This window comes from Oryx dammah, unplaced genomic scaffold, assembly GCF_014754425.2.
Source record: "Oryx dammah isolate SB20612 unplaced genomic scaffold, SCBI_Odam_1.1 HiC_scaffold_11077, whole genome shotgun sequence".
In the NCBI taxonomy this organism is placed as follows: domain Eukaryota; kingdom Metazoa; phylum Chordata; class Mammalia; order Artiodactyla; family Bovidae; genus Oryx; species Oryx dammah.
Genome location: NW_024080471.1, coordinates 6092278 through 6106988, shown reverse-complemented (window position 1 = coordinate 6106988; position 14711 = coordinate 6092278).

Sequence of the window (14711 nt, the reverse complement as noted above, 5' to 3'; positions counted from 1 at the left end):
CTACAGGGGAGGTGCGGCTGAGCTGAGATGTGAAAGATGAGCGGTTTTCCAGGTACCTGTGCTGGAATTGGTGTTTAGTGGAAGTGAAGTCGCTCAGTTGTGTCCGACTCTTTGCACCCATGGACTGTAGCCCACCAAGCTCCTCCGTCCATGGGATTCTCCAGGCAAGAATACTGGAGCGGGTTGCCATTTGGAATTGGTGCTTAGGAAGAAGGGAAAGCAAAAGCATGGATGCCTATTAGAGCCCTAAGTGTGGGACTCTAATGTGAGGTGGACAGGGTGACGACAGGAGGAAGTTAGAGCAGGCACATGCACGTGGGCTGATGCGAACCCTGAGGAGAGGCCTTATGCACCACAATGGACAATGCAGGTTTGGTCTCTAAGACAGGGGAGCTACTAGAGAATTTACGAAGGGCTCGTAATTAGATTATCTCGTCAGAAAGATCCCAAATTCAGACACTGACACGCTATGGAACCTAAATCTGCCAATAGCGTTAGAGAGCTTTTAAGAAATGATTCCGGCCACTATCCAAGCTCTGTCAAAATTATAAAGTATGTAAAAGTCTTTGCTCACCTTTCTCACTCCTTCTTCTCTCCCAGCACTGTGTTCTGTTCTTTACCATCTAACATCCTATATCCCATCCACCTAGGCCTTCCCATTTCCCAAAACTCCAAATTAAACCTCGCTGCCTAGAACCTAAACTCAGATTCACAGGATCATCTCAGACATTGCATGAATAAAATAATTGGCATGAATGGACATTTATGAACAGGGAGAGTTAACACTGTATGTTCTCCAGCCTTCCAACCACAGTCCCCCAGGTATAGGAGAATGCTCTCCTGGGGTGAACTTGGTTCAAGTGAATTCAGAAGGGCATTTCTGACAGGGAGAGGGTCTCTTCCCTGGAGATTATCTATCAAAAACTATAAATGAGTAGAGTTCCCTGTGCTATACCGTAGGTTCTCATTAGTTATCTATTCTATGTTGTTGTCGTTCAGCCACCTAGTCATGTCCGAGTCTTTGCAACCCCATGATCTGCAGCATGCCAGGCCTCTCTGTCCCTCACCATCTCCTGAAGTTTGCCCAAGTTCATGTCCATTGCATCAGTGATGCCATCCAGCCATCTTATCCTCTGATGCCGTCTTCTCCTTCTGCCGTCAATCTTTCCCAGCATCAGGGACTTTTCCAATGAGTCAGCTGTTCGCATCAGATGCCCAAAATACTGGAGTTTCATCTTTAGCATCAGTCTTTCCAATGACTATTCAGGGTTGACTTCCCTCAAGATTGACTGGTTTGATTTCCTTGCTGTCCAAGGGGCTCTCAGGAGTCTTCTCCAGCACCACAGTTTGAAGGCGGTTATCCACAGCCTTTATGGTTCAGCTCCCGTAACCATACGTGACCACTGGGAAGACATAGCCTTGACTATACAGAGCTTTGTCAGCAGAATAATGTCTCTATTTTTGAACACACTGTTAGGTTTGTCATAGCTTTCCTGTCAAGAAGCAAATGCCTTCTGATTTCATGGCTGCAGTCACCATCCGCAGTGATTTTAGAGCCCAAGAAGAGGCAATCTGTCACTACTTCCACCTTTTCCCCTTCTATTTGCCATGAGGGAGGCCTGGTGTGCTGCAATTCATGGGGTCGCAAAGAGTCGGACACGACTGAACGACTGAACTGAACTGAACTGAACGGGGCTGGATGCCATGATCTTAGTTTTGTAATATTTAGTTTTAAGCCATCTCTTTCACTTTCCTCCTTCACCCTCATCAAGAGGCTTTTTACTTCTCTTCGCTTTCTGCCATTAGAGTGGTATCATCTGCATGTCTGAGGTTCTTGATGTTTCTCCCGCCTATCTTGATTCCAGCTTGTAACTCATCTAGCCTGGCATTTCTTACGATGTGGTCAGTGCATAGATTAAACAAACAGAGTCATGGCAGACTGCCCTATCATCCTCCTTTCTCAATCTTGAACCAATCTGTTCCATATAGGGTACTAACTGTTGTTTCTTGACCTGCATACAGGTTTCTTAGGAGACAGGTAAGATGGTCTGGCATTCCCATTTGGGCTTCCCTTGTGGCTCATCTGGTAAAGAATCTGCCTGCAATGTGGGAGACCTGGGTTCGATCCCTGGGTTGGGAAGATCCCCTGGAGAAGGGAAAGGCTACCCACTCCAGTATTCTGGCCTGGAGAATTCCATGGAGTCGCAAAGAGTGAGACACGACTGAGCGACTTTCACTTTCATTCTCATTTTAAGAGCTTTCTGCAGTTTATTATGATCCACACAGTTAAAGGTTTTGGCGGAGTCAAGGAAACAGAGGTAGATGTTTTTCTGGAATTCCCTAGCTTTCTCAGTGATCCAGCGAATGTTGGCAATTTGATCTCTTCTTCCTCTGCCTTTTTTAAACCTAGCTTGGACATCTGGAAGTCTTTGGCTTGCATAATGCTGCAGCCTAGCATGCAAGATTTTAAGCATGACCATACCAGCATGGGAGATGAGTGCAACTCTCCGATGGTTAGCACATTCTTTAGAACTACCCTTCTTGGGAACTGGGATGACGACTGACCTTTTCCAGTCCTGTGGCCGCTGCTGGGTCTTCCAGATTTGCTGACACATTGAATGCAACACCTAGGCATCATCCTTTAGGGTTTTGAATAGTTTTACTGGAATTCTATCGCATCCACTAGCTTGATTAACAGCAGTGCTTCCTAAAGCCCACTTGACTTCACTCTCTGAATGTCTGGCTCTGGATGGCTGACCACACCATCAGAGTAATCTGGTTCATTAAGATCTTTTTTGTACAGTTCTTCCCTGTTTATTTTCCATCTCTTTTTGACCTCTTCAGTGTCTACTCGGTCTCTATCATCTCTGTCCTTTATTGTGCCCACCTTTGGGCAAAATGTTCCCTTGATATCTCCAATTTTCCCTAAAAGATCTCTAGTCTTTCCCCTTCTGTTTTTTTCTTTGATATTTATATACTGTTCACTGAAGAAGGCCTTCCTGTCTCTCTGTGCTGTTCTTAGGAAATCTGCACTTAGCTGGCTATAGCTTTGCTTTTCTCCCTTGCTTTTTTGCTTCTCTTCTTTCTTTAGCTATTTGTAAGGCCTCCTCAGATAGCCACTTTGCCTTCTTGCTCTTCTTTCTCTTTGGGATGGTTTTGTTTGCTGCCACCTGTATAATGTAGGCTTTCATACATAGTTCTTCAGGCACATTGTTTACAAGTTCTAATCCCTTGAATCTATTCCTTACTCCACTGCATATTCATAGGGGACTTGATTTAAATTGTACCTGGCTGGCCTAGTGGTTTTCCCTGCTTTCTTTAGTTTAAGCCTGAATTTTGCTTTGAGAAGCTGATGATCTGAGTCACAATCAGCTGCAGGTCTGTTTTTGCTGACTGTGTACAGCTTCTCCATCTTCAGCTACATCATTTGGTGAGGTCCATGTGTAAAGTCATCTCTTGTGTTGTTGAAAAAAGGTATTTGCTATGACCAGTGCTGTCTTTTGGCAGAATTCTGTTAGCATATGCCCTGCTTCATTTTGTTCTCTAAGGCCAAACTTATCTGTTACTCCAGGTGTCTCTTGACTTCCTACTTTTGCATTCCAATTCCCAGTAATGAATAGAATCTTTTTTTTGGTGTTAGTTCTAGAAGGTCTTGTAGGTCTTCATAGAACTGATCAACTTCAGCTTCTTCAGCATCAGTGGTTGGGGCACAGGCTTGGATGATGTGATGTTGAATGGCTTGCCTTGGAAACAAACTGAGAGCATTCTGTCATTTTTGAAGCTGCACCCAAGTACTGTATTTCGGACTCTCTTGTTGACCATGATGGCTACTCCATTTCTTCTATTGGATTCCTGCCCACAGTAGTAGATATAATGGTCATCTGAGTTAAATTCATCCATTCCCATCCATTTTAGTTCACTGATTCTTAGGATGTCGATGTTTATTCTTACCATCTCCTGCTTGACCACGTTCAATTTACCTTGATTCATGGACCTCACATTCCAGGTTCCTATGCAATACTGTTCTTTGCAGCATCGGATTTCATCACCAGACGCATCCACAATGGATCGTTGTTTCCGCTTTGGCCCAGCCACTTCATTCTTTCTGGGGGCTCTTAGTACTTGTCCACTCTTCCCCAGTAGCATATTGGACACCTTCGGACCTGGGGGACTCCTCTTTTGGTGTCATTTTTGTCCTTTTATACAGTTCATGAGGTTCTTATGGCAAGTATACTGGGGTGGTTTGCCGTTACCTCCTCCAGAATATATACTATTTTATACATAGTATCAACATTGTATGTATATCAATCCCGGGCTCCCAAGTCATCCACCACCCCCCTTTTCCCCTTAACGTCCATACACTTGTTCTCTACGTCTATGTCTCTATTTCGGCTTTGCAAACAGGTTCATCTGTACCATTTTTTTTCTAGATTCCACATATATGTGTTAATATTTGTTGCTTATTCAACAAGTTGTGCCCGACTCTGTAGCCCACCAGGCTCCCCTAGGACTTCCCTGGCAAGAATACTAGAGTGGGTTGCCATTTCCTTCTCCAGGGGATCTTCCTGGCTCAGGGATCAAACTGGTATCTCCTACAATGACAGGCAGATTCTTTACCACTGAGCCATCAGGGAAACCCATATTTAATACACAATATTGTTTTTCTTAGCGCTCTGTGGTAACCTAAATGGGAAGGAAATCCTAAAAAGAGGGGCTATATGTATACATATAGACGATTCACTTTGCTGTATAGCAGAAACTAACGCAATAACATAAAGCAACTGTATGCAAATAAATTTTTTTAAAAAAATTGTAAATGGACCCTTTGGCCCCCAAATTCCATTTTTATAAACCTATCCTACAGATATAGACAAATGTCCATGTGTAGGGGATTGATTAAGGAAATTATGAAACATCTCTAAATGTTGATGTCTGTGATTTGGAAATGAAAGGCAACTTGCAAAAGTGATTTTTTTTTTTTTGTGGAAGAAAATAACATATGTCTATAAAATATTTGTATTTAGAAAAAAACACTCCAAACTGTTCATATCAGCAAACCATGGTGAATGGGTAAGGGCCAGAAACGTGGGGACTTCAGCTCTTTATTTCCTACAGTTTCGTACTATTTGTTTTTCACCTGGAGTGCATGTCACATTTCTCATAAATGATAGCCTTTATTACTCCAGCTGTACTCTTGCCAGCTCAGAGAGCAATGCATCATCTAGAACTGAACATCACATCTATTAATCCAGTTTAACTTTGCGTTTGATTTTTCTGGTCCTCCTACACTTGGCTTCTATTGAACTTGCTGTCAGTTAAGACACGCAGGTCTTTTTCACAGAAAGCAGTGTGGGTTAAAAAAAACAAGAGATAAAATTCAGTCCAATTATTGTTACTTATTGTTAACAACAGTCTTAAAACAACACGAAATGCTCGGCATTTCCAACATTTATTCATACATCAACCCACGTTCTCTTTTCTATTGATTATGTTTATGATTTCCTTGAGTTTCCATGATGTTCAGTGTTTCTTAAGGGAGTGAAAAAGGACAGGTGGGTGGTGTGTGCAGTTAGGGCTATGTGACAGTGCTTGGGGGTATTTCGTGTTTTTTTTTTTTTTAAATAAATGTACATTTGTGAATGTAATGCTTTTCCATAAGTTTTAAAAATAAGATCAAACTATATGGATGACCGTGCAACTTCTTTTTTTAATGTAACACTACATCTTGGATATGTTTCTATATTATTGCCTGTAGACCATTCTTTCTAAAGGCAGCTTCTTCTCAGTAATGTTCATTTAACTTTGACCATCAATTTTTAAAAATTATAGCTGGTTTACAATGTTTGGTTAGTTTCTGGTGTACAGAAAAGTGATTCACATATATAAAGATATATATACATCTATAAATATATATACATATATAAAGATATATATATATTTGTATGTGTGTATATATACATTCTTTTTCATTATAAGCTATTATGAGATATTGAATATAGTTCCCTGTGCTATATAGGAAGTCTTTGCTGTGTTTATCTATTTTATATGTAGTAGTACGTATCTGTGAATCCCAAGCTCCTAATTTGTGCTTTGCCCCCCTTTTCCCCTTTGGTAACCATAAGTTTGTTTTCTATGTCTGTGACTCTGTTCTATAAACAAGTTAATTTGCATCAGATTTTAGTCTCTACGTATAAGTGATATCATATGATATTTGCCTTTCTCTGTCTGACTTACTTCCCTTAGTATGATAATCTCTAGGCCCATCCCATGTTGCTGCAAATGGATTTATTTCATCCTTTTTTGTGGCTGAGTAAATTCCGTGTGTGTGTGTGTTTTATCCATTTATCTGTCCTTCACCATTAACCTTTACATGTAGGTGGGAGAAGCTGGGGAGAAGTTGCGGAAGGAAGGATAGAGACTTTATAAATTTTATTGTTTAAAAATGCTAGCAGGCTCTATAGCTCAGGGTTTAGAGCACTGGTCTCATAAAAATGCTAACCATCATCTAAGCCTTCAGCAGGTAGTAATCTTTTTGCTGGCGGCAGGTCCTGCCTCGATGTTTGTGGGTGGTGGTTGCTAAAGATTGGGTGGCTGTGGCGATTTCTTACAACAACACAAGGAAGTTTGTCACATTAATTGACTCTTCCTTTCATGAATGATTTCTTTGCAATGACCTTTGATAGCTTTTTACCCACAGTAGAACTTTTTTCAAAATTGGAGTCAGTGTGCTCTCAAACCCTGCCACTGCTCTATCAACTAAGTTTAGGTAATATTCAAATCCTTAGTTGTCATTTCGATAATTTTCATAGCATCTTCACCAGGAGTAGACTCCATCTACACAAACCACTTTCTTTGCTCATTCAAAAGATCTCTTCATCTGTTAAAATTTTATTGAGATTGCAGCAATTGAATCACACCTTCAGACTTCACTTCTGAATCCAGTTCTCTTCAATTACTTACTTCCTCCACTAAAATCTTGAATCGCTCAGAGTCATCTGTGAAGGTTGGAATCAGCATCTTCCAAAGTCCTGTCATTGTTGATATTTTTACTTTATCCCATGAATAATGGTTGTTCTTAATGGCCTCTAGATTGGTGAGTCCTTCCCAGAAGGCTTTCCTCTGTGCCCAGATCTATCAGAGGAATCACCATGTATGGTAGCTATAGCTTTTTTTAAAAAAGTATTTCTTAAATAATAAAACTTGAAAGTTGAAAATACTCTTTGATCCATGGGCTACAGAATGGATCTTGTGTTAGCAGGCACAAAAACAACATTAATCTCATTGTAATCTCCAGCAGGGGAATCCCACGTGGCTCAGCGGTGAAGAATCTGCCTACAGTGTAGGAGATGTGGATTCAATCCCTGGGTTGGGAAGATTCCCTGGAGAAGGGAATGGCATCCCACTCCAGTGTTCTTGCCTGGAGAATCCCATGGACAGAGGAGCCTGAGGGGCTACAGTCCACGGGGTCGCAAGAGTCAGACACGACTGAGAGACTAAACCTCCACCACCCAGTCTCGAGCAGAGATCTTATGTGACCAAGTGCATTGTCAACGAGCAGGCAAGTTTTGAAAGGAATTGTTTTTTTTCCCTGTGCAGTGTCTCGCCAATGGGCTTAAAATATACAGTCAAACACATTGTCAACAGATGTGCCATCATCCAGGCTTCATTGTTCCATTTTTAGAGTCAGGGAAGATTTAGCATAATTCTTAAGGGCCTCAGGATTTTTGGAATGGTTAATGAGTGTTGGCTTCAACTTAAAGTCACCGACTGCATTAGTCTCTAACAAGAGAGTCAGTCCATCCTTTGAAGTGAGGCACTGACTGCTCTCTAACTATAAAAGTCCTAGATGCTGTCTTTTTCCAATATAAGGTTGTTTCATCTACATGGAAAACCTGTTGTTTAGTGTAGCCACCTTCATTAATGATCTTAGCTCGATAAGATCTAAGTTATCAAGTTATCTTCTGGATAACTTGCCGTAGATCAGCACTTTGTGCTTTACCCTGTACTTTAACATTATGAAAATGGCTTCTTCCCTTAAGCTTCATGACCCAGCCTCTGCTAGCTTCCAACTTTTCTTCTGCAGCCTCCTCACCTCTCTCAGCCATAGAATTGAAGAGTTAGGGCTCTGCTCTAGCTTAGGCTTTGGCTTAGGGGAACACTGTGGCTCTTCTGTTCTATCCAGACCACTAAAACTCTTCCTGTATTAGCAATAAGGCTGTTTCCCATTCTCATCACTAATGTGCTGACTGGAGCAGCACTTTTAATTTCCTGCAAGAAACTTTTCCTTTGCATTCACAGCTCTGCCAACTACTGGGAACAAGAAGCCTAGCTTAGAGATTTCACTAGCAGTCCAGTGGTTAAGACTCTGCACTTCCAACGGAAGGGACAAGGGTTTGATCCCTGGACAGGGAACTAAGATGCCTCTTGCTGCATGGTGCAGCAAAACAAACAAGAGGCCTCGCTTTTAGGCTTTTGACATGCCTCCCTCACTAAGCTTAATCATGCCTAGCTTTTGACTGAAAATAAAAGATGTGTCACTTTTCCTTCCACTTCAACACCATACGGTTTAATTGACCCAATTTCAATACTGCTGTGTCTTAGAGACTAGGAAAGCTCGAGGAGAGGAGATGGGGAAATGGCTAGTTGGCAGAGTAGTCAGGACACACACAACGTTTATTGATTAAATTTACTGTCTTGGGCACAGTTAGTGGCACCTCAAGACAACAACATCAAAGATCACTGATCACAGATCACCATAACAAATACAATAATGAAAAAGTTGGAAATATTGAGAGAATTGCAAAAAATGTGATGCAAAGACATGAAGTGAGCAAACGCTGGTGGGAAAAGTGCCACCAATAGACTTAGTGCTGGGTTGCCACAAATGGTCAACTTATTAAAAAAAAGCAATCTCTGCTAAGAGCAACAAAGTGAAGCACAAAAATGAGGAAAGCTGGAAGCATGTCCTCTCAGGTGAATCATCTGTTCAAGACTTTTGTCTACCTTTCTATTGGGTGGATTGTTTTCTTAGAGCTGCAAGAAGAGAGTTTTAAAAATATATTTTGGATATAAGCTCTTTGTTGGATATGTGACTTGCAAATATTTTTATTTTTTTTACACATAACCAGTTCAATTTGCTAATATTTTGTTGAGGACTTTTATATCTAAGTTCATGAGAGAAATTGGTCTAGTTGGAATAGACTGATTGGAACAAACTAATTGGAATAGTTGTCTTTTTTTTTTTTTTCATGCTGTCTTTATCTGGTTTTGGTACCAAGATAACGCTGGCTTCATGAAATGAGTTGGGAAATGTTCCTGCCTCTTCTTTCATGCGGAGGAGAATGAGTACGATTAGAGCTATTTCTTCTTTAAATTTTGTTAGAATATGCCAGTGAAGCCATTGGGACCTGGCTATTTCCTAATACAATTGATTTCTTTTGCATATTGATCTTGTATCCTGCAACTGTGATAAATTAACTGATTTGTTCTAGTAACTTTTTTGATGATCTCATTGGATTTTCTACATAGATGATCATTGTGAAAAATATAGTTTTATTTCTTTTCCAATCTTGATGACTATTTCTTTTTCTTGCCTGGTTGTCCTGGGTTAGAATCACCAATACAATGTTGAATAGAAGTTAGAAGTGGTTTGTTCCTGATCTGTTCTTGATTTTAGAGGGAAAGCATTCAGTTTTTCAAAATTAAGAATGATATTAGCTGTAGTTTTTTTTTTTTTTTTTAATAGATGCTCCTTTTCAGGTTCAGGAAATTCCCTTCCATTACAATTTGCTGAGGATTTTATCAACAATGAATGCTGGACTTTGTCAAAAGCCTTTTTGTACCTATTGAGATGATCATATAGTTTCTCTTTTTAGTCTACTAATAGGGTAAATTGTGATCCACACAGTCAAAGGCTTTGGCATAGTCAATAAAGCAGAAATAGATGTTTTTCTGGAACTCTCTTGCTTTTTCCATGATCCAGCAGATGTTGGCAATTTGATCTCTGGTTCCTCTGCTTTTTCTAAAACCAGTTTGAACATCAGGAAGTTCACGGTTCACGTATTGCTGAAGCCTGGCTTGGAGAATTTTGAGCATTACTTTACTAGCATGTGAGATGAGTGCAATTGTGCGGTAGTTTGAGCATTCTTTGGCATTGCCTTTCTTTGACTGTGTGGATCACAACAAACTGGAAAATTCTGAGAAAGATGGGAATACCAGACCACCTGACCTGCCTCTTGAGAAATCTGTATGCAGGTCAGGAAGCAACAGTTAGAACTGGACATGGAACAACAGACTGGTTCCAAATAGGAAAAGAGTATGTCAAGGCTGTATATTGTCACCCTGCTTATTTAACTTATATGCAGAGTACATCGTGAGAAACGCTGGACTGGAAGAAACACAAGCTGGAATCAAGATTGCCGGGAGAAATATCAATAACCTCAGATATGCAGATGACACCACCCTTATGGCAGAAAGTGAAGAGGAGCTAAAAAGCCTCTTGATGAAAGTGAAAGAGGAGAGTGAAAAAGTTGGCTTAAAGCTCAACATTCGGAAAACGAAGATCATGGTATCCAGTCCCATCACTTCATGGCAAATAGATGGGGAAACAGTGGAAACAGTGTCAGACTTTTTTTGGGCTCCAAAATCATTGCAGATGGTGACTGCAGCCACAAAATTAAAAGACGCTTACTCCTTGGAAGAAAAGTTATGACCAACCTAGACAGCATATTCAAAAGCAGAGACATTACTTTGCTGACTAAGATCTGTCTAGTCAAGGCTATGGTTTTTCCTGTGGTCATGTATGGATGTGAGAGTTGGACTGTGAAGAAGGCTGAGCGCCGAAGAATTGATGCTTCTGAACTGTGGTGTTGGAGAAGACTCTTGAGAGTCCCTTGGACTGCAAGGAGATCCAACCAGTCCATTCTGAAGGAGATCAGCCCTGAGATTTCTTTGGAAGGACTAATGCTGAAGTTGAAACTCCAGTACTTTGGCCACCTCATGCGAAGAGTGGATTCATTGGAAAAGACTCTGATGCTGGGAGGGATTGGGGGCAGGAGGAGAAGGGGACGACTGAGGATGAGATGGCTGGATGGCATCACTGATTCGATGGACGTGAATCTGAGTGAACTCTGGGAGTTGGTGATGGACAGGGAGGCCTGGCGTGCTGCGATTCATGGGATCGCAAAGAGTTGGACACGACTGAGCGACTGAACTGAACTGAATAGGGTAAATTAACTTAACTGATCTTCAAATATTTAAATCAACCCTGAATTCCTGGAATAAATCCCACTTGATCATCATGGATCAATTGATAAAACTGTGTGGAAATTTATTGCATCAATTTTCATGAGAGATACTGATCTGCAGTTTTCTTTTTTTTTTTTTTTTGGAACATCTTGTTACTGATACCTTTGGTATCAGACCAATACTGGTCTTACAGATTGAGTTGGGAGACAGTCTCTTCTTTTCAGTTTCCTGGTTATGTATAATTGGTATTCTTTCTTTTTTAAATGTTTGATTGAATTCCCTGCTGAAAACATGGGGGCTTTAAGAGGTTTTGTGTGTTTGTGCTGGGGGAATGGGGGAGTGTTTTAAACCAGAAATTGAGTTTCTTTAATAGTGAGGTTTAGTAGTTTGTGTCATTAAAGGAATTTGTCCATTTCATCTAAGCTGTTGAATTTATTGGCATACAGTTGTTAATAGTATTCACATATTATATTTTTAAAGTATATAGAATTGGTAATGATGCCACTTCTTTCATTCCCAATATAAATAATTTATGTTTTTTTCCCTGATGAACAATGTGGCTTGAAGTGTATCGACTTTATTGATTTTCTCAGAGAACCAGCTTTAAGTTTACTGGGTTTCTGCTTTACCTATTTTATTGATTTCTACAATGATCTTTATTATTTTTCTTTCTTGTGCTTACTTTTTGTTTACTCTGTTCTTTTTTTTCTGTTTTTAAGGTGAGAGCTGAGCTATTAATGCAGATCCTTCTTTGCTAATATAAGAATTTAGTGTTATAAATTTCCCCTTAAGCATTGCTTTAATGGCACCCCACAACTTCTGATATATTGTTTTCATCTTAATTCAGTTAAAAAAAATACTTTCTAATACCTCCCTCCTTGTTTTTAGAGTTTTATTTTTTATTTTTTGGCCAAGTGGCATGGGATGCAGGATCTTAGTTCTCTCACCAGGGATTGAACCTATGCCTCCTGAAGTGGAAGCTCAGAGTCTTAACCACTGGACCACCAGTTGTTGTTGAAGCTGAAAATGGCTCAGGCATGTCCGACTCTTTGTGACCCCATGGTCTGTAGCCTGCCGGGCTCCTGTGTTCATGGGGAATCTCCAGGCAAGAATACTGGTTGCCATGCCCTCCTCCAGGGATCTTCTCAACCCAGGGACTGAACCTAGGTCTCCCCACATTGCAGGTGGATTCTTTACCATCTGAGCAGGGAAGCTCATGGATACTGGAGTTGGTAGCCCAACCCTTCTCCAGGGGATTTCCTGACCTAGGAATTGAACTGGGGTCTCGTGCAAGTCCCTAATATCCCTTTTGAATTTTCCTTTCATTCTTGGGTTACCGAGAAATGTGTTCATGAATTTCTAAATATCTGGGGATATTCTAGAGGTCTTTTTGTTTTTGATTTCTAATTTAGTTCTATTGTGGTTTGAGAGCATACTTTGTAAGACTTATATATCCTTTTCAATTTACTGAGAGTTGTTTTATGGCCTTGGATATGATCTGTCTTGCTGCTCATGGTAGTTATCCATAACCCCTAAGTTCCACTGGGGTGACTCAAAGGCCCCTTTTGGAAGCCTGTCCCCATGGCGGGTTTTGTTATAGGAGAGGAAGACTGAGCTTGGCGACTTGAGACTTTCATAGCAGAAGCAAGATTGCTCTTTGTTTAAGGGTGAATGCTACCTCATCTGTCAAGACTGCTCACTGCAAATATAATGGTGAGAAATAGCCTGGGTAAATAAAGCAGCTGGGGTTCTGCAATTTTGGTATACCTGCAAGAATGTGTAGTCGTACCCAGGACCCATAGTAGATTACCGCCCCCCCTCCTCAATAAAGTCACTAAAGTCCTTTTCATTCTCCTGGATTATTTTTTTCTGTCTCTATTTCATTTCGGATAGCTTCTATTTTTTTAAACATATTTATTTATTTGACTGTGCTGGGCCTTAGTTGCAGCACGTGGGATCTTTAGTTGTGGTATGCAAACTCTGAGTTGTGGCATGTGGGATCTAGTTCCCCAACCAGGAATTGAACTCAAGTTCTTTGCACTGGGAATGTGGAGTCTTAGCCACTGGACCACCAAGAAAGTCCCCATAATTTTTTATTTTTATACTTTCAAATTCACTACTTTTTTCCCTCTGCAATCTCTAACCTGCTCTTAATCCAATCCAGTATACTTTAATCTCAGATTTAAGTCATTTTATTTCTAGAAGTTTCATTTAGATACTTAAAAAATATGTATCCTCCATTTTGTTTTTAACTTTTTAAACATATGGAATACAGTTATTATAACTGTTTTAATGTCTGTTCTTTTTTTCTGTTTTTAAGGTAAGAGCTGAGGTTATCAATGCAAGATCCTTCTTTGCTAATATAAGCATTTAGTGCTATAAATTTCCCCTTAAGTAAGTAAGTGTTAGTCGTTCAGTCGTGCCTGACTCTTTGCGACCCCATGGACTGCAGCCCACCAGGCTGCTGTGTCCATGAAATTTTCCAGGCAAGGATACTGGAGTGGGTTGCCATTTCCTTCTTAAACACTGCTTTAATGGCACCCCACAACTTCTGATATATTGTTTTCATCTTCATTCAGTTAAAAAAAATACTTTCTAACACCTCCTCCCCTTGTTTTTAGAGTTAATAGGCACTCAGATGGGAAACTCAGAAGATGCCCAGAGCCCTCTCTCTGTGTGTGGCCCTGTCCTCTCTGATACTTTATCCTATGAATCCTTGCTGCCTTCGTCTCTCTGGACTCTCAGCTTCATGTCCTCAACTCAGGGAACCCTCTGGACTCTACCTCTACCTCTAACATCTGTGTCAGCCCTCAGTCAGTTTTAATTGCTTGCTATTTTCACTATGGGTTGTGTTTTCATGCTTCTTTGCATATGTGGGAATCTTTGACTGGGTGCTGGAAATTGCGACTTTCACCTTGCTGAGTGCTGGATGGTTTTGCGTCTTTATAAATCTTGAGCTTTGCTCTGTGATGTAGTTCAGTTACTTAGAAACAGTTACTTGGAAACAGTTTTATCCTTTTGAGCCTTGCTTTTATAAATTTGTGATTGTTTTATTTATTTATTTATTTTTTTTAGGGAAGAGCAGTGGTCATTCTAGGCTTAATCTAGAAATAATTACGTCCACATTACTACTTGTCTAGGACTAATTCATTCTACACTACTGAAGTAAGATCTCCCTAGGGACTTCCCTGGTGGTCCAGTGGTTAAGAATCCGTCTTCCAATGCAGGGGACATGGGTTCAGTCCCTGGTCTGGGAAGATCTCACATGTCTTGGGGCAACTTAGCCTGTGGGCCACAACAACTGAGCCCATGCGTCTAGAGCCCTTGTTCCTTAACAAGAGAAGCCACCATATGAGAAACCTGTGCGCCCACTAGAGAGTAGCCCCTGCTCACTGCACCTAGAGAAAGCCTGAGCACAACAGGCTTAAGACCTGGCACAGCCATAAGAAAGAAAATCATTTTTA